The following is a 20,741-nucleotide window of genomic DNA, read 5'->3' on the forward strand; positions in this document are numbered from 1 at the left end:
ACCGCCAGTTCTTGAAGGTTCTTGGAGGCAAGTGCTAGTGCACGTCCAATTCAAGAGGCGATCTACAAGAAGAAGAAGAAGCTAGGGTTAGGGTTTCCAGTGTAAATCTTGTCAGATTTCAATTGTATTTGCTTCCCTTTCTTTCTTCTTGTACTTAGAGTGTTGTAAGGCTTCTCCGCCTTTGGTAGTTACCGTAAAGGAGTGATTTCATTATTGGAGAGTGTGTCACGTGTGGATCCTTGGATTAGTCACCTCTTCTTGAGATGGATACCAAGTAAATCCTTGTGTTAGCGTTGTATTTTTGTTTCTTGTACATTCCGCTGTATATCATCACCAAGAAGCAAGCAACGACGAGCGCGACGTGGAAATCCAAGTGGATTAAGGTTGACCGGACACCTGGTATTGAGAAGTCCAAGCAGGTCAAAGGATTGACCGGATACTTGGCACGAGGTGAGAAATCCAAGTAGGTCAAAGGATTGACCGGATACTTGGCACGAGGTGAAAAGTCCAAGTGGGTCAGAGGGATTGATCGGACACTTGGTGAGGAAGTCCTAGCAAGTCGAGAGTGACCGGATGCTAGGCATGATATCCCAATAGGTCATGGTTAACCGGATATTGGGTTTTAGGGGCTTGGGACTTGATTAGGGCAAATCAAGTTGGATCAATCGATCAACCAATCGATTGAATCATACCCAATCGATTGGGTGAGTCCCGCGACAAAAAGTCCTCCCAATCGATCAGTGGATCGATTGGGGGAGTGACGCCGTTGCACAGAAGCCCTCCCAATCGATCACCCGATTGATTGGGAGCCTCCAATCGATCAAGCGATCGATTGGAGCGCTGGAAAATCGTGAAAAGCCTTGAATCGATCGGGCAATCGATTCAGGCAATTTCCAGAGAGCACAGAGGCACTCTGGATCGATCAACCGATGATCCAAAGCCTCCCCAATCGATTAGGAGTCATTCAATCGATTGGGATCCGACCGTTACCGCTGGATAAAGTCGTTGCGAGCGTCTTCTTCAGCAACTTCTTCGCTCGATTCTTCTCCGATCTACACAGCAACTTCTCTGAGCTCTCACCGCCAGTTCTTGAAGGTTCTTGGAGGCAAGTGCTGGTGCACGTCCAAGTCAAGAGGCGATCTACAAGAAGAAGAAGACGCTAGGGTTAGGGTTTCCAGTGTAAATCTTGTCAGATTTCAATTGTATTTGCTTCCCTTTCTTTCTTCTTGTACTTAGAGTGTTGTAAGGCTTCTCCGCCTTTGATAGTTACCGTAAAGGAGTGATTTCATTATTGGAGAGTGTGTCACGTGTGGATCCTTGGATTAGTCACCTCTTCTTGAGATTGATACCAAGTAAATCCTTGTGTTAGCGTTGTATTTTGGTTTCTTGTACATTCCGCTGTATATCATCACCAAGAAGCAAGCAACGACGAGCGCGACGAGCTATTCATCCCCCCCCTCCCCCTTTAGCTACATTTCGACCCTAACAGACTCCACTATCTTATTTATTAAGGTAGATTAATAAGAGGCAAGAAAAGAAGATTGACTTGAAGATATAATCCTCAATGAATAGAATCAACAAAAGAATTAAGCCAAAAGAGAACTTGTAAACATGGAGATATATTGTGCCTTGCATAGCTGACTAAAGCTTAACTAAAATAAAGTGTGTACCATATATACGTCACTGAAGTTGAGGAAATTGGAGAACTCATGGTAGACATGTCTGATAGCAGTATATGCAGCATCTTTTAGATGCATTGCATGAGTAATAGAGAAGTAGATGGAAGATAGAAGCAAAATCTTTAAGTCTTTTCTTCCATGTTTCTAAATTCAAAAAACCAACAAAAACTTATTTCATGTAGATATGTATGCATTAGGGTTTCATCCTAGTTATTCTAAAACCAACATTTTGTACAAGGGCATAGATCTTTTGTAGGGTGCATGATAAGAATGAAAAGTAATCTGCGAACAGAAGATAGAAGGTTTATATTAAGAAAATATAAATGGTTGTTCCATACCCAAAAGGCACAACAAGCATTGCTTTGGAAATTTTTTCAGTGGAAACTATTTAAGTAAATGACATCAATGTTTTTTTTGAACTTGTCCCATAAACAAAAATGTTAAAATCCCTTATTAGGTAAGTGTAGAAATCAATAACTATCTTTGTAATTTCTACTTTCGCATGTTACCAAGTACGTTTTTCTCATTCCATCTGGGTATAACACATCAAAACTGAATAAAAAAACTCAACATAAATCACTAGATCCCAAAGATTCACAATTTTCTCTTTGAAAAAGCCAATAGCTGCAAAATACATAACTTGGTCAGTGTTATTCTCACCGGCATTAGTGTTATAATGATCGATTGGACAACATGTTATGAATCATGATAAGTAATGAAAATCTTGTAGGTTGTACTACTTTAAAATTGATATATGGAGTTATAAGATAATAAAACATGCTACACATAATGACAATATAGATTTACCACTTATGTTCCTATATGAAAGCACGTCATATAGCAATGACTAGACAACTAAACATAATAATGACAAGAAAGAGAAATTCATTACGTTCTAGTTGTTCCTTCAAAACACGATTTATTTGAGAGATTGTTTCCAGCTTTACACATGATTCCAATCTTTCTTCAATTTCCTCTACACTCATTTCACTGGGCTATTATCAAATCAAAGAAATTAAGAACCAAATAAGATAGAATAGAGCATTTATGTCGTTGAAACTCCAAAAAAAGTTTGAAAAAGGCAGTGATGACGGATATGCACAAACAAATACAAAGTCAAAATGACAATTATGATAGCATTACTGAAATAGCTTAATGTGTAAATCAAAGATGAATAAAAAAATATGTGTGATACAGCTTTGGAGGTTCACCTAATTCAGTCAATAGAAAATAAGAAACAATTTATATCACTATTTTCATTGAAAAGACAATTAACAATTCTATCATGTTATGAATATTGATCAATTCATGTGAACAAACTGGACTTGTCCTAGTCATGTTATTTTTATGGTCAAGTAAAATCAAGGCTTCATAGAGACTAAACACATGGAGGAGTGGAGAATTCATAGGGCAAGAAATGTGTAAAGAGAGATATATAAATCATAACATTTAGAATTCAAGAAACACGAAGAGGTTTCTCACATCATATAGAGAAAAATGGAAATCAATATCCACCTTTCAACCTTAAAAGAATGATGAAATGGAGAATGGGATCATTCAAGAAGGAATTATCAACCAAGGATAAAGTTAACTAGATAGAAGATAAAGAAACAATTTCTTTGGGTGTGGTGGCAGTGGAGAGAGCATACAAATATATCGACAACATCTTCAAGTGAGGGATAAACAGGCATACCTTAGCTCTAAAAGAAAAGGGAGAAACATTCTTAAAACATCCAAAAGGGAGAGAATGGACACCAAAATCCAACCTTCAAACCTTAAAAGAACCAAAAGAAGAAAGAAGAAGCTTATCCATAACAACTTCTAATTAGAAAGAACAAATTGTACCTTCTTTAGTTTCAAGAAACACGAGCACCATTCTCAAATCATTCAGAAATGAACACATATATTGTAGTCCAACCTTCAAAACTTCAAAAAAGAAATCAGGATTAACAATTCGTGGAAACATACAAATTATAGCATTTTAAATAAATTAGAGGGAAAAAAACAAAATCAACCGACCTTCTATTTCAATCTCGAGCAACTTAGAATAATTTTTAGAACTCAAAATCAAAATATTCTCTAAAGTCTTCACATTGTTAAAATATCAACAAAAAAATATAATAAAGCAAAGGCTACAAAGTGGAAGAAAATAAAAGGACAAAAGAGGCAACATACATGATAGATTTACAAGGTTGATGTCATGAGTTGAAGACTCACACACAATGATTTGATAATCTTGTACCCATAGGCATTAGTCAAGGGCATGGATTCAACATAATGGCCAAATTTATTAGCATAGAGTTAAGAGAGACTGGGTTCTTAAAGTTATTATTGATGAAGCATTCATATTTGGTATACACATCGAGTGCTTTATCCATCAATTCTATGATTGACAACCACAATTTGCAAATAAATACATCATATGGTTTTAAATCTTATCATGGAAGAAAATATATCAAGCACATACATAATTTTTTGTGATTGTTTTCTCACCTAAGTAAATGCATACAACCTAGAATCACTAGCCTCTTGTGTTTGGTATTTCAAAATCCATACAAAGAAAACTAGTATGATGCGGAAAAGAATTACTAGTTATACCTTTCTTTGTAAGCAACAACCTCTTGATCTTCTATCGTATTCCTCTTCTTATCTCGGACGTTGTGTGAGCAAAACGATCTACCGAGATGAGAACCACCAAGACACCTTCCTTCTTGCAAGTTTCGGCCACCAACCTTCAAGCTCCAAGGGATGCTAGAACAAAGCCTCCTTTCTCTCCTTCTTCTCCTAGCAAGAACCGGCCACCACAAGAACTCCAAGAGAGGGATGCACCGGCCACTAAAAAAGAAGAGAAAAGGAGGAGTATAGGGTTAGGGCCACACTAAAGAAGAGAAAAGGAGGAGTATAGGGTTGGGGCCACACTAAAGAAGAGAGGAGAGGAATAGAGGATGTGTTGTTGTGAGGTGAGGCACCTCTACCCTCTCTTTTATATTCCTTGGTCTTGGCAAATAAGGAAAATTTTAATAAAAACTTCCTTATTCTCTTTGCCAATGAAAGGAAAATTTAATTAAAATTTCCTTTAATCCTTTATCATGGCCGGCCACCTCTAGCACCACAAATAAGGAAAGTTTTAAACACAAAATTAAAACTTTCTTATTTGTTTCCAGAAATTTTAAAAGTAAAATTTCTCTTTTAAAATTCCCTTCATGGTTGGTTATAAAAGGAAACTTTTATAAATTAAAATCTCTCTATTAAAACATGTGGATGATTATAAAAAGGAAAATTTTCTCCAAAATTAAAATCTTCCTTTTAAATTTACAAATAAGGAAAGACATCAAATCTTTCTTTTAATCTTTTGTAGAAAGCTATAAAAGAAAATATTTATAATTTTTAAAACTCTCTTTTAAATCATGACATGGTTACAAAAAAAGAAAGTATTATCAAAAATTAAAATCTTCCTTTTAACTACAAATAAGGAAAGATATCAAACTTTTTTCTCTTAATTCTTTATAGAAAGCTATAAAATGAAAGATTTAAGGTTTAGGGTTTAGGGAGCCACGGCGAAGTTGCGCATTGCAAATTAAGGGTCTCTTCTTGAGGCACTCACGAAGAAGGTAATCTCTTGGCCGAAGCACACCCTATCACATGCCGGCCGGATAGAATTAGTAAGATCGGTGTTCCAAGGTGTTGAATGTTTTTGGTTATCCATTCTTCCTATTCCTAGTGGAGTGATAGATAAGATCTATGGGATTTCTCGATCTTTTGTATGGTCTACAAAGCACCCTCCTATCTTTTGGTCAACTATATGTCTACCAAAAGAGGAAGGAGGTTATGGACTTCGTGACTTGCAAGCATGGAATATGACTCTCTTATGTAGAACTTTATGGAACATACAAAGCGGGAGGGACTCTCTTTGGGTCAAATGGATTCATCATCACTATCTCCGTTATGTGGATTTTTGGCATTGGAGGGGTAAGCGTTCAGATTCTCCCCTCATCAAATGTTTACTTCAGATTAGAGATGTTCTTCTACAGCGCACCACCTCAATTGGAGCAGCAAAGATGAAGCTCACAGAATGGTTTGTGGAAGGGGAAAACGGGACAGCTTTGGCCTATGACTTCTTCAGGCCGAAAATGCCCAAAGTTCCCTAGTTTTCAGTGATTTGGAAGCCAAATTTAATGCCCAAACATCGATTCACAGCTTGGTTGCTTGCCCATGGAAAGTTAAGGACAGCAAACACTTTGTCATACGTGCCAAACAAGATGTGTGCATTATGTCAACACCATGAAGAGTCCAATGGTCACATTTTCTTTGAATGTGCAGTTGCAAAGTCTCTTCTTGATAGGGTTGTGAGATGGATGGACATCAAATTTGATATCACTAGCATGACCAAATTACTTGATGTGTTTCAACGACATTATGAAGGTAAAGGCCGACAAGTCAAGGCCCGGTATCTTGTTGTATCTTCGATGATTTATCTTATATGGGAGGCACGCAACCGATCACGTTTTGAGGGCATTGTACCTTGTGTTGAGAGGATGTTTCACAAAGTCCAGATCCATGTCTAGCGCTTTGTAGACATCAAGTGATGTACTTTGTACTTTGTATGATTCTAATTTTAGTAGTATAATACATTTACCTTCAAAAAAAAAAAGGAAAAGATTTAAATTTTAAACTCTCTTTTAAAACCATGACTTCCACATAAGAAAAGATTTGAAAAACAAAATCCCCTTTATTTTATATGGCCGGCCACACCAAGCTTGGGCTCCAAGTTATGGCCGGCCAAAATCACTGTGGCAACAATGCTCTACAGCTTCTTAGCCTTCTCTTGATCCTTGAATTGTGATTTAGTTGAAAGCATGGCTATATTGTTTGTGTTCATGAAAGGTTTGATTTTTCTACGGCATGTATACGTTTGTTCTGATGTTCTATTCTCAGTGTATTTGAAAGGATGAACCATGTTGGAAGCTTAAGAATGAAAACAACACCAAAGGTGAATTGTGGGTCAGAAAAATTATAAAAAAATATTATAAAAAAACACTTAAGTCTCCCTTGACACAGAAGTACCAACATCAAGTCTTCAAACTGAAGGAAGCACTCAAAAGACCTTACCATCACAAATAGATTCTGAAAAAGAAAAAAAAAAACACAAGTCTAACTCCAAGTTAACATTGTAAAGGGTATTGGTCAAATAATTAGAAAATGTATTGATTAAACACTTGACTTACTGTTAATATGCGCAAAGCCCTCTTGTCCAATCATCTATACGGGTGATAAATAAAGTTGTACATGAAGCTCTCCGCGTACTTCATGAAGTCCTTGGGATGTGGGTACCGACTCACCAATCCTTAAAGGACAATAGATAGTTTAGCACAGTTTAAGATAGACTATGCATTCTGAATAAAGAGACAAAGAAGAAACTCACTAAGTTCATATGCTTTTGCTGCAACATTCGCAACAATATGAGCAAATATCTTCCTAATGTTGGGGAATGGTGGGTAGACCATTCCTTTGTCCAAGTTGTCCTACGTCATTAGGAGTTAAAGCTTTTGTTGTCCAACAAAAGATACCACAATTATTCTACTTTCCATAGTTTTGTGGAATATATGGAAAAGTAAATTTCAAAGTTGATTAAACATGTTCCCGATGGGTTTATGGTATATGGAACAAGTTTGAAATATTGATATACAAAAATAGAAATATAGTAATGGTGATTCCACTTGTGAACTTTCAGGCTGAACGTAAGCATGTCATCATTGTGCACACGGGTTGGTCCGAAGATCACCAGCCCAAGACCAAATCTCGAGAAGATGTATGCATTATTTGACCAGAAGAAAGTGAAACACCAAAGGTTAGTTTGTAACAAATAAAAATTTTAAACCTGTCCTGGCACAAGAACTTTTCCATCATATTCAATTGGATCAAATGGACTCCCACTAGCAAATATTGCTTGACCATGTGAATGAAAGCCAAATTCTTAACTACCAAAGTAAATTGTGAATATGAATTATGCAACTATTGCTGCAAAAAGATAGAGAAAACTAGTGCAACTCTTCTACACTACATTCTGATTGAGAGGTAGGATTGGATTGAGCCAAAATCAATGCAAGGGAACTCGTGCATTGGATCTAATACTATCTGAATATAGTTAAATTGTAAAAATGCATTATGGTAAGGATTTGGTAGAGGTCTAGGTGTAGAAGCTAACCTCATTAAAATTAGCCATCGCTTCAACTACTTCCTTAGTAGAAATAGTTGCATAAAGTATTAGTGTTGTAATATATATAAAGTATTAGTGTTGTAATATATACTTGTAGAAGAACTAAATGAAAACATGACCACTAGAGAAACCACTTTAAAAGAGTAAACCTGAGTTGGAGAAAGCATTCTTATCATCAACAATGATATAGCTTAAGAGTCACACATAGTAAGAGAGAAAATATACAAGTGCATAGTAAACATTTAGCCCATGAAACCACCTGCCAAGAAACCAGAATGGCACTTGAGGCAGCAATACCTTGATAACATCTACAAGATTATTGACAGGTTCATGATCATGTGCCCAAGGTTGCTTAAAATGTTGAAGGGAATCCTTGTGTGAGCTCATAATTAAGCCCCAGAAAGGGTATCACAATGCAAACAATGAACAACAAAGTAAAACATTTAAAAGTTGTATGCTTGTAATAAGTATAACCAAGGTCCAAGATTCTCTTCCTTACCTTAGAATCGACCATTCATAACTTCTTGCGAGTCTCTTCCAATGGAGCACCATTTGTCTACAACAACCATAAGAAATCCACAACCAAAATTTGCCAATATCTAAAATTATCATCATCACATCCAAAACGTTGTTCATGCACATAATAAAAAGACTAAGTTCAAAACCTGCTTTAACATCTCTAGAGCTATGGTACCAGCCTGTATTGATAATCAAGATAAGGAAAAGATTTAAAGAAGTATTCGTATAAACAGAACAAATATTTTAACTGAGATTAGTTAAAATACTCTTGAAACATGTACCTACATAGTGCAATAATTAAAGTCACATAAAATGTAACATGTACACTTAGCACTAAGTAGCATAGCGAAATTATGGCAAACAGTAGATTTCGATCCAAATCGGAAAAATTATCTTCTACCCTCTTTTTAAAAAAGCAGAAGCCCACCTCATAAATAAAATCCTAATAGACATGATCTTCCTATATCTATTTCTCATATAATTATATGCATTACAAGATTTGTAATATGAAATACAAGGACGAAGCATAAGTACATAGGAATTCATACTCCCAGAATGGGAAACTAAGATGTTCACAAGAAATACACAAGTGAAAAAAAATCAAAGTTAAAGTGTTAAACACATTCAATAGACCAAATAAACCAATTGAGATTAGGAGTAAAACCTCTCCAACACCAAGGAATAAGAAACTGTGTTCTACCAATGTTCCAACAACTATTTTTAAAACACCAAAAAGCCGACAACAGAAATTGTGCCCTGAAATGAGAAAAAGCATATTGAATGATTCATAAACAAATTTAATATTGAACATAGTTAGTCAAGATTGGCTATGGTTGATTCAGTTAGCCCTTTAGCTAAGGTCGAATTAAATGCGGTGAATATGTCCAAAATAGTGAAGACATGGACATCTCTCTTGCAAGTGTGCAAATAAGACATCACGAATCTGATTAATTTTTTAATGGATTTCCTCCCGTGTCCAACAAAATCTACCTTATCTATACCAGTTTCTTTGAATGTCAAGCTTCTTTTACCTTCAATACATTCTTCCTTGAATAATTAATTTCTTGGAGGTGACACTTGACAGGGTAAGAATTTATATAGATCCAACTCAGAAGTTTGGTATTAGTCCAACCAAGATTGAAAATTATCAATGCTGAAATTTCACTCAGGAAGTTCTCTTCATTATCTATGCCATGATTTGCAAAGAAATATTGCATTTAATATCTACAAGTATAGTTCATTTGAAGGAGAAATACAAAATAACATCGAACAGTGATGATGTATGCTTTAGAATGTCCTATAACTAACAGCTTTCAACAATAATAACAAGAAATCTTGATAAGTTGGAATCATGAATAATCTAACAAAACAAAATAAGGTGGTATCAGACTTACAATTTTCCTTATCAAAGTGCAAATGTGGCTCTTTGAATGAATTAGATAGACCTGATCCTTTATTTAATCAAGTTCTTAACACCATCCAAATTATTTGCTTCAGCTGACACATGTTGAGTTCCAGCATTGCCAGAAGAAATAGGAGTCTGGCCCAGAAATTCATTTTGTTCAATATTACTACTGCTCCCAGACTGAATGGATATCTGTTTTATCTAAATTCTCTTTGATGTTTGACACCTTCCAAAATTCAGTAAATTTTGATTGGATATCAAATGACATTGTTTTACCAACCCCAAAGTCTTTAGTAAAATCAGAGGGCAAGTGTATCCTCGGGCTAGTTCTTGGAACAATCGCAGGTGCCATATCTGCTTTGCTAGTCTGAAGGTCAGATGTAGACTGAAATTTTGATAAACTTCTTTTTACAAAGGAAGATACAGATGGTGGTGCTGTCAGAGGTGCTATCGTGCTAGCACATGCCCCAATTATTTGAGGGGCACCTGGCTGGAGCAATGACTGTTGCTTTAGATATAAAGCAGTACAAAAAAGAGAAATATTCATATCTCATACTTCTCCAAACACGTGAAATGAAAAATGCAATATAAACTATTCAAATAGCCTACCTGATAATGATTTTGTCTCTTTAGAATTTGTTTCAAAACTCTATAATATTGATAACCTCCTCATACTAGACTTTATGTTATCAGCTGGCATAGATGGATTACCATCTGATGTAGACTTTGGCCTGAATGACCATTTAATCTAGGACTAGCAATTGCATATGGTTCAATGCACTGCATTTCATAATATCAACTAGTATTAAACTTTATATTTACAGATTTAGTGACAATTTAATGTTTTCTCAAGAAGCAAAAATATATTTTTAAGGCTAATTTATACTTTAATGCATGAGTTAGAACACGCACAGAGAGGTCCACAACCCATATGCCAACACAACTTTGATTGTATGAACATCCAAGAAGCTTTCCCTCGTTAACATCCATATCTGATAGTCTAGACCATCCCACATCTACATTATCATGGCATAGTATTGGTTCCCAAGAAAATACCTGGAAAAAATTGGTATTAACACTCTGTGAGCAGTGTCATTAAAAAATGAAACAATTGAGTGTACTTCCATTAACACTATAGAAGTTTTCACAAAGTTAGAGTATATTGATTGGTGGAACAAAAATGACCAAATCAAAGTGAGAGCAAAAAACAAAGAATACAGCGATAACTAACATCATGTTCTATGAAGATCATAGTTCAACTTAGACAAGAGAAATGCTCATTTTCCTGCATGACTCTATCAAAGTGAAGAAGAGAAAAATAGCATACTTGTTTTAAAAACAAAAAGAATTCTAGTGAAAAAGTAATAACAAGTGAGACGAATTCCTGCAATCACATGTGATGTCAGCAAGTTATGTTATGTCATCTTAACTTTAACAATTGCCATTCTCTATCAACATTAAAAAAAAACATCAGCAAACTATTTTTTTTTAAAACTAGTATAGGTGATGTAAAATCACCTAAACTCCCAAAATGGAAATCTACATGATGTTAAAAAGTTGCTAATTGTTTTTTAAAAATCAGTCATAAATGGATCAACATCAGTCATGTTTTCATATTTATGCCTTACTATGTGATTTCTTGCTTTTATTCTAATATTTGTTTGAGAACGTGTCACATTTATGTTGGATTTTATTTCTGGATTTCTGGTCGAGTCTAATATTATCAGCCCCAAATTGTATAAATCTTAGAGGCAATTAGAAGAATCAAACTACCAAGTTTCATGCTTTGAGATCTACAAGGAGGTGATCAAGATCAAATTTAGTTGACAACTCTTACACTGAGCCCATGAGCTTTATTTTGTAAAGTATCCATGAACCGCATTGCAAGGGAAAAATAGATGAATTAAAGCAACGAAATAATTGAACCCTTTTGCAAATGTTCTAATCCATAAACTTTATGAAAAATGCCAAGCAATGACCAAAGAACTTTTCAACTTCATCCATCAACTTAAAGCAAAAACTCCAGCATGTTGGAAGATGCCTAGAAAAATCATCATATTCAAAAAAGTTTGTCTTGAAAAAGATAGCATAAAGAACAATAGGCAGTGAATTGAAAATAAATGAAGTAATAATAGTTTGTTAGATGGTAAATTCTATGAACAGAATAAAGAGTTGATAGTAATGCATATAACAATAGTTATTTAGATATTTGAGGGTATAAATTGAGAAGGCAAGTTCTTTAGAAAGAATAATATTGGCACCTCGAGCAATTTGATTAAAGTGTGATAGACAAGTTTCCTGGTGTCACTTGTAATCTGTTACAAAGTAATAATCATAAGAGAATGAACAAACAAATTTACAAAAAAAAAAGAGTTACTCTATAACCAAGCAAATCATAAAGAGACATGACCAAAGAAAAGCATTTTCACATATATAGACCTTATAACTGAAAGAAGAATCAATAGGAGTAACACTTTTTACCCATGACAATGCAATATATCATATCAAAGATGAACAGAAATACAGTTCATCCAGATTTAACATAATGGATTCCAAACGAACTTATCCATTAAGAGAATCAAATTCAGTTTTTATTAACACAAAAATGCTAGAAATTATAAAAGATTGGATGATGAGTTTGAATCTCATACTTTCCAGTCAAAATTTCCCAAATCCGTCAACAAATTAGGTGTTTTGCATTAACATCCTCACAAGGAAGTGAATCATATCTAGATTCGGAAAAAGAGAATCCAATACTCTCACTAATTTCTTGGGATTTGTTGCAACACACCCTGACAATTGTCAAGTAAGTAACCATAGTGATGAATTAAATAAATCCAACAAAAAGATAATGTTGCATAATTCATATTTTACCTCATATGCATTCTTTTCACACTTAGCATCCAAAGGACTCAAAAGAGTAAGCTTGACATTGGAGGAAACCTTTAATGTCTCAGAAAGCAAAACTTAAGATTCTCATTGTCATAACAATTATTATTTGAAAAGTCAAAAATTTAAACTGAGCCTACAAATTTATGTAAGACTCCAATAAGTCTAACAGTACGCTTTCCTGATTGTAGATTACAGCCCAAACTCTTTGCAAAAATTAATTAAATTCTATAACCAACACTTACTTTGAAGAGAGGATTTTGTGAGAATTACAAGCGGTAAAAAGATTCCAATAGCACCTTTAGCTTTATATGTGCAATTCGAAAGTCTTCAACTACAGATACCATCCATGAAATGCCTTCACCGGAAACCTTGGGATGTCATGATTTTGTAGAGCTTGAACATCAACAAAGCATCTTGTAACAGCTTATACAAATTTTAAAATAAAAACAAATCAAATTTCTTACTCAATCAAAATAAATCCTTGACCATGCTAGCATCAATGTTATAATGATTGATTTTACGACATATTCTAGATCATTACAAGAATGATAATTTTGTAGATTGTATTACTTTACAATTGTTATATGGAGTTAATAGAATGAAACATGCTACACAGAATGACAACCTTGATGTATCACTTATGTTCCTATATGAAAGCACACCATATAGGTAGGCTAGACAACTAAACATAATAATGACAAGAAAGAGGGATTCATTACTTTCTAGCAGTTCCTTCGAAACACTGCTCTTTATTTGAGAGACAGTTCCACCTTTACACATGATCCCAATCTTCCTTCAATTTTCTCTAAACTCATTTCACAATCAAAGAAATTAAGAACCAAATCAGAAATAGAGTATTAGCAAACAAATATACCCAAAAGATTTATTGAATAATTATTCTACATTAATTTTTTTCCTACTTTGCAATCTAATTCCATGTAAAAGAAAACAAGAGATCTTTAATGCCAAAAAAAATAGAATTGGAGTTTTGTTGAGACAAATTACCTCAATATCTTCCAATCTCAACAAAATCCTTGAATTGTCCCACCCCATCTGTTGTTTTCATACATGGCTTTGCAGTAGCACTTTTCGTAGTAGGGGGCTTAAAAGATATTCAATTAAATTGAAATTCATTAGTTGGATATGAAAATCACCTTACAAATAATATTAGCACTCACCAATGTTTGGGTAGGTTTCTCCCCACTAAGCATGCTAGCAGTAAACAACCTTATGAATGAGCTATCAAAGTGCCCTATAAAATGTCATATGAAGCAACAAAACTTAGAAATCTATAGAATGACTAATGAGTTATCTATTGCAATCATTTTATGTTGTTGAAACTCCAACAAAAAGCAGGACAAAAGTAGTTATGGCTAGACAATACAAACCTATATGCAATCATTTTAAAAATATGTGTCATACAACTTTAGAGCTTCACCTAATTTAATCAATAGCAAATAGGAAACAAGTTATATCACTTCATTCAATGAAAAGGTAAGGAGAAAACCAATCTTTGTTTCAACATAGACCCGCGATGAGGAGATCTAGTCAGTGACCTGAGTTAGTACTTTTTTCCATATCTTTTCATAGAATTCATGAATTCCTCTAGTAACTCTGCACATTACTAAATACAAGGAGAAAACCAGTCTATCAGAAGTTTACATAAATTAGGAGAAATAAAACATATGCTTCCAAACATTACTTTTGGTCGGTAGCCCTTTTTCGCCTCAACCCAATATAAAATTCATCATTAAAGTAAATGTTCGTTGTTGTTTCCCAATAAAACTCTAAACTCCAATAAACAACTTGTCCATATGATAACTTCATCGTTATCAACAAGGACAAGAAAACCCCACTTTTAAATCCAACAAGCACTATGCCAACATTATTCCATCTCCATTAGTGATTTGAGCTGCCAAGTATTGCCCAAGAAAGATTTCCCTCAACTAAATACAAGTAACATATGAACTTCAAGTAACCCAAGGCAAAGATTGAGGACAATATTTTACAAAATCAAAGCTAGATTCAATGAACAATCTCAGGCAAACCAAAAAAACTCCTCAACACAGCAGAATCACAATCAGAATTAAAATTTATGTATCCCTAATATAACAAGAACACCAAAAGAAGCCACATACACAAACCAATATTCAAATCCAACGATTCATAAGCCACATACAAGGGCAATCAAAACTCTTACAGCAACATAGCTCAAATCATTAAAGAATCCCAGATGCCCCCAGGGCATAGCGCAGACGGTGGGCGCATGGCATCTCTGGAGTAATGGTCAGGGTCGATTCTCAGGAACTGACGACCTGGGATTTACCCCACCATGCGCCTATGGTCTATGTACCTGCATGTACCTCCCTCCATATCCGTGGGTCCGGCACTAGGGGGTCGCTAAGGTAACGGATCTATCTTTTTTTTTATTAAAGAATCCTAGACAACAAAATTTGGCTCCAACTTATAAATAACAAAATTTATTATTGATGCTACCCACAAGTTCAAGACACATAAAAAATCAAGTTAGATTTTATAGTAGAAACCTATAAAAATGATCGTTATTATAAACACAAAAAGAATTATCACTGCTCAAAATCATGACATTGGGATGATTTATTTATAGGAATAATTAGGATTAGAATTTAGAAAGTCAGCCAATTAATTCCGATTACCACTGCGAGAATTGTATTATCTGAATGGTATCAAAAAACAAATAAATAATGATGACAATGCATCTAATCATGTGCTAACAAGCACAAAAAGTTGGGGATGGATTCGATCATAAGAGAAATACTTAGAGATAAATACTAAAAACAATAAAAAGAGAAAAAAATCACAAGAAAGAGAACATGCATTCAAGTCAACCAATAATATCTAAAATATATTTGGGCCCAAAAATTCTCTCAAAGATCTTAGGATTGTTTAGTAAAACTACAAGACCACTAAAAATATTTTTTTTATTAGTAAAAAGAAAGAAGATCAATTTAAAAATGTGTCATGCAAAGGAATTACTCACAAATCACTTCAACCAATCTAAAAATTGTATAGAGACCATTCTGAATAGATCTATAATCTTGGGAAAAAAATTGTGTCACAAAAAACATAAGGAAAACAATCAATAAACAAAATTAAAACTTATACATGTAAAATTGACTATTGCAATTATAGCTTTGATCAATTATTTCTTTCTTGGTACAAAAGAATGCATTAAACCTATGATTTGCATGCAATAAGTCTGTTACCTAGTGCATACAAGATATTCTATTGAAAATTTTAGCACTCACTACAAGCATAAAGTATAAAAAATACGAATAAAGGGATGAAAGTTTACTTACCTTTTTTGTAACCTCTACAAGCTTACTAAGAGAATGAGAGGGAAAAGTTGAGCAATTACTCTTAAAAACAAGCCATTAACACAAAATAATGGAAGAGAAGAGGAAGAAGGGAAGTGTGGATAAGAAGCACTCACTAAAATGGTGGGAAGAGTAAGGTGGCTAAGAAAAAAAATTGTTATAATTTGCGAGAGGGAGAAACTCTACTATGACAATTATTTTGGTATCAAAAAGATTAATATATTTAAAGTTTTGTTAAAGTTCTTTTTAGTTTTACTAGTTTAGAGTAAGTTTATAAAGAGTCGTCGCTTAATGTATTGATATTTTTCTATCAATAAAATAATAATTTAATCTCTAATATTTGTGTATGATATTTGTGAGATGTTATTTTGTTCTTTATCAATTTTGTCCATTTTTTGTGGAATTTGGCTATATCAGGTTGATCAAATTGTTATATAAATCAATCTTCATTGTGTGCATACTAAGCTAGAAGCTAACTTGATGTTTTAACAACTATCTTATTAGCACTTATTTTCTATGTCAGATTAAGTTCTTGGGTTGCATGAGTTGACAATGTAGGCATGTTAACGTATGTAAGAGACAAATATTGGAGGTTAAACTTGACCCTTTTGTTTGTGTTATAGTGCTAAGTTAGATTTCTTTAGTATGTTAAAAAATTGTGAGGGATTCATGAAAGTCCTTACATTTTAGGCTAGATTGAACTTATTAATGGGCCTTAACAAGGTTAGTGATAAATACTCTTCCTCAATTTCTACTCATCTTATTTTTGAAGATATATATGCAATCAACAGACATCATATATAATAACAGTTAGTCTTTATAATAAATCATTTATCATTTTATAATGGTTTATATGCAAGACATAAGATATTTATATCCAAGAACCAACCAAGACATACAACAATAATGATGCCTCCTCTAGATTTGATGCTTGTACAACTATCTTGGAATGTCGCTACCACTTGTACTTTGTCACTACTACTCCATTTTGGATGTTGTCTGCATTTTGGATGTTGTCACCACTAGATAAATTTGTCTCTTTTTACACAGCTCAAGCTTTGTAATAAGTAGTGGTTAGCTAACATTAAGATGGCAAGAAAGTAGAACGTCCAAAATTTGATGGAACCCAACACAACTTTTTTTGTAGATGAACATTTGATAGAAGAAAAAAAAAGGTAAATAAAATAATATTGGATAAAGTAAAGTGCAAATTGCATGGAGAGAGCATATGAGAATACCAGTTAAAGCAAAAAATTCTGGGCGTCACGAACTGTAACTTGGTTAACCTGAAGCTTATATGTTTCATTTTACTAATATGTATACCCTTGTAGATTCTCTCCGCCTAAAAAAAAGTTAACAGATGTCCAAGTACCAACATCAAAATAACTTTAATACTATGATATATATAACACTCCTCGAATGCATATCTCATGTATTCATCTCTTGATATCTTGGACCAGAAGAGGTCATCTTGTGAATCCTTGGAATTTGTTGTTATATCTCTGGCAACAAATATCTCTAGTCAAGACTAGAAATTACCTTATAAAGCACAAGAAAATACCAAATATGTGGGGGAGCAAAAATTAAATACCTTGCTGGCCAACAAGAATAATGGCTACTAGGACCATTGGAAGAATTCCAGAATTCTTAGGCATAATAAGTGCATCTCTCTCGCCGTAAATAAAACACAATAGGTTATGTCTATCATGAAAAAAACTTTAAACATAAAAACTTAATGGTACCCATGATGGATACTTACAGGTCACTAATGTAATCCTCTTCTCATAAGCATCCCACGATTTTATTGTAAACAATATGGATCTACAAAATTGTAAAACACAAAGTTGCATTACAAAAAAAAAAAACTAATTAAGTTCAAAGCCTAAAGATACTCTTACATATAATGCATGATGAGCCACCTAATGCAGGAGCATTCCATACAGCTTTTAGAAGAAGGTTGCACAACTTAGACGCCTAAAATATAACCGTGGACTAAAGAAAATATGAAGAACTAAAACAGCTAAAATTAAGCTGATAGAAAGCAAAACCTTACACATATTTCTGCTTCGGTGTTTGTCCTTACACTATTCTTAGGAATTCCAAGTGTTTGGCCTAGCCTTTGTGGCTCAAGAAAAAAAGAATTAAAAGTTTCAAATGGTTCCTCAACTCTATATATCAAACATCATCAAACCCTTTTAGGATGAGTAGAACCATGATGAAGGCAATGAAAGAAAAGTAAAAACAAAGATTATGATATTAAAACTAGTAGCCTGCCAATAACTTTGTGTACTTTGTGTAAAAAACATAAATTACACAAAGATGCAAAAAAAAAAACTAAACAACAATTGGAAAAAGGATAAATCTGCATACATATGCATGTTTAGCAAATCCTTAAATTTATTTTTTGCAAAAGAGCAAAGAATATGCAAGCATGATTAGCATGATAATAGCATAAATTACAATAGGCTTGTGTATTGAATATAAGTTGCATGTATAACCAAACTCCAGTCATTACCAAATAGTTTTCTTTACCATTTCAATGACTCCATTCACTATCTAGTGTAGCTCATGTGTTAAAAAAAAAGATTAGAAAGCATGGTTATTCTCTAGATGAAAACTAACTCATTGACAATGATGCGAATGCAACACCATTTTGTTCTAAGCATAATTGTCTTTCCATGTTCCACTTTGGAAAACATTCTCTAAATGGAACATATCAGCCTATCAAAAAGTATTAGATTATAAGCAACCAGGTGACTACATCTTATTCAATTTCAAAGCCTTGCACCTTCAAAAATATAAACAATGAAAAACTTGAATTATTGATAATGTGCCTGAGGACACTATGTTGTTTTCAAATAATGTTGCTCAGTACAATCCTACTCACAGGGTTCAAGCAATCCATATTAAAATCTATAATAGTTTTGCACAAAAAAAAGTTTATTTGCAATATCATAAAAAGAAAAAATATTTTGTGTAGGAAGATTGTTTAAAAATTATTATGGCGAAAAATCAATTCAATGTCCCAACTTTCACAATACATCATCTGGTGGTTCCAATAAAAACTATGTATAATTCATATATTTCCGAGATAGGCAAAAGTGAAACACTAGAAGAAACTCAAAATAGCAATGTTTTGTAGCCACTTACAATATACTACTTGTTAGAATTAACTAATAACATACAGATCTTTTTAGTTTTCAAATATTACACTTTTAGTTTCATCAAGTCTACAAGAGCTATAAAAACATGCAATATAAACAACAATATATATTCTTGATGCTCAATAGACATAATAAACCAAACAAGATCTGACAAAGAGATGACAGTATAAAAATTTATCAAAAATAAAAATTTGAGAAGGAAACATTCATAATCTTGAATGATAAAATGGAACCTTGAGCTATTTGTGAACGACGCTTCTCCTTGGTAGACTCTTGATATGGCTGATAAGTGGTAAAAGTAACCCATATCAAACAAAGAATGGTCACATTGAAGGATCCAATACAGTAAACAAAATGCAAACAGGATAGATGTTCCATGTTGTGGAGGATAAAACAGAATTTAGGTCAACATGAAACTTAGAACATTGCACGAATTTAATGAGGATACATACTTTAGAAGATTTACTGCAATGTTTGATTTCAGGTTAAGTAACAATTGCCTCTATTGCTCTCAAAGTAGATGCTCCTGCAATTATTCAAGATAGGAAATTGGAAGAGGAAGGAAATCTATGGACAGTCCAAACAAAATCAAGAGCTGTCTGGAGAAAGCCACTAGCTGCCAATTCTACTCATTCAAACAGGCAACCTTGCACGCCAATACACCAGCCTCCTCTAACAAAAAGATTTCACTTGGTTGTATATGCAGAAGTGAAAATCCATTTTGGTGAAAGCAATTCTACAAGAGGATCATTTTTCAGCTCCCTAATTCCTTTGTCGACTTCTCCCAATGTTGTAGCTTCAATTAGAGTAAGTGAAGGTTTTGTGGAAGGATTCATTACCTTCCATCCAATAATTTCCACCTTTACGTGTGATCCCAATCTTCCTTCAATTTTCTCTAAACTCATTTCGCAATCAACAAAGTATACCCAAAAGATTTATTGAATAATTATTCTACATTAGCTTTTTTTTCCAACTTTGTAATTTAATTCCATGTAAAATAAAACAAGTGGTCTTTAATTCCAAAAAAAATAGAATTGCAGTTTTAATTATCTCAGCATCTTCAATCTCAACAAAATCCTTCGATTGTTCCACCCCATCTATTGTTTTCACTTGCGGTTTTGCAATAGCACTTTTCTTAGTAGGGAGCTAAAAAGATGTTCAATCAAATTGAATTCCATTAGTTGAATATGAAAATCACATTACAAATAATATCTGCGCTCACCAATGCTTAGGCAAGTTTCTTCCCACTAAGCATGGTTGTAGCAAGCAGTCGTATGAATGAGCTATCAAAGTGCCCATAAAATGTCATATCAAGCAACAAAACTAAGAAACCTATATAATGACTAATGAGTTATCTATTGCAATCAATTTATGTCGTTGAATTACTCCAATAAAAAGTAGGACAAAAGTAGTTAGCTCTAAAAGAAAAGGGAGAAACATTCTTACAACAACATCCAAAGGGGAGAGAATGAACACCAAAATCTGACCTTCAAACCTTAAAAGAACCAA

At 33.8% G+C, this 20,741-nt stretch overlaps 2 long non-coding RNA genes across 3 annotated transcripts; both read right to left on the reverse strand.

Annotated features, from left to right (window-relative positions):
- Positions 1 to 6,919: 6,919 nt before the first annotated feature.
- On the reverse strand, positions 6,920 to 13,966 carry LOC122037206. Of its 2 annotated transcripts, XR_006127569.1 has the most exons (11): positions 13,891 to 13,966; positions 13,718 to 13,814; positions 13,432 to 13,517; positions 12,695 to 13,135; positions 12,472 to 12,612; positions 12,082 to 12,135; positions 10,733 to 10,876; positions 10,430 to 10,600; positions 9,810 to 10,328; positions 7,102 to 9,171; positions 6,920 to 7,023 (listed from the first exon to the last, which is right to left on the reverse strand). It is a non-coding gene; the product is annotated as an uncharacterized LOC122037206 (long non-coding RNA). The 2 variants fall into 2 exon arrangements; XR_006127568.1 differs by having other exon boundaries at positions 12,472 to 13,135.
- Positions 13,967 to 17,421: 3,455 nt separating this feature from the next.
- LOC122037212 lies at positions 17,422 to 20,126 on the reverse strand. The gene is made up of 6 exons (XR_006127570.1): positions 19,685 to 20,126; positions 18,122 to 19,514; positions 17,967 to 18,042; positions 17,828 to 17,889; positions 17,660 to 17,736; positions 17,422 to 17,570 (listed from the first exon to the last, which is right to left on the reverse strand). It is a non-coding gene; the product is annotated as an uncharacterized LOC122037212 (long non-coding RNA).
- Between the last annotated feature and the right edge of the window lie 615 nt (positions 20,127 to 20,741).

This window comes from Zingiber officinale, unplaced genomic scaffold, assembly GCF_018446385.1.
Source record: "Zingiber officinale cultivar Zhangliang unplaced genomic scaffold, Zo_v1.1 ctg245, whole genome shotgun sequence".
In the NCBI taxonomy this organism is placed as follows: domain Eukaryota; kingdom Viridiplantae; phylum Streptophyta; class Magnoliopsida; order Zingiberales; family Zingiberaceae; genus Zingiber; species Zingiber officinale.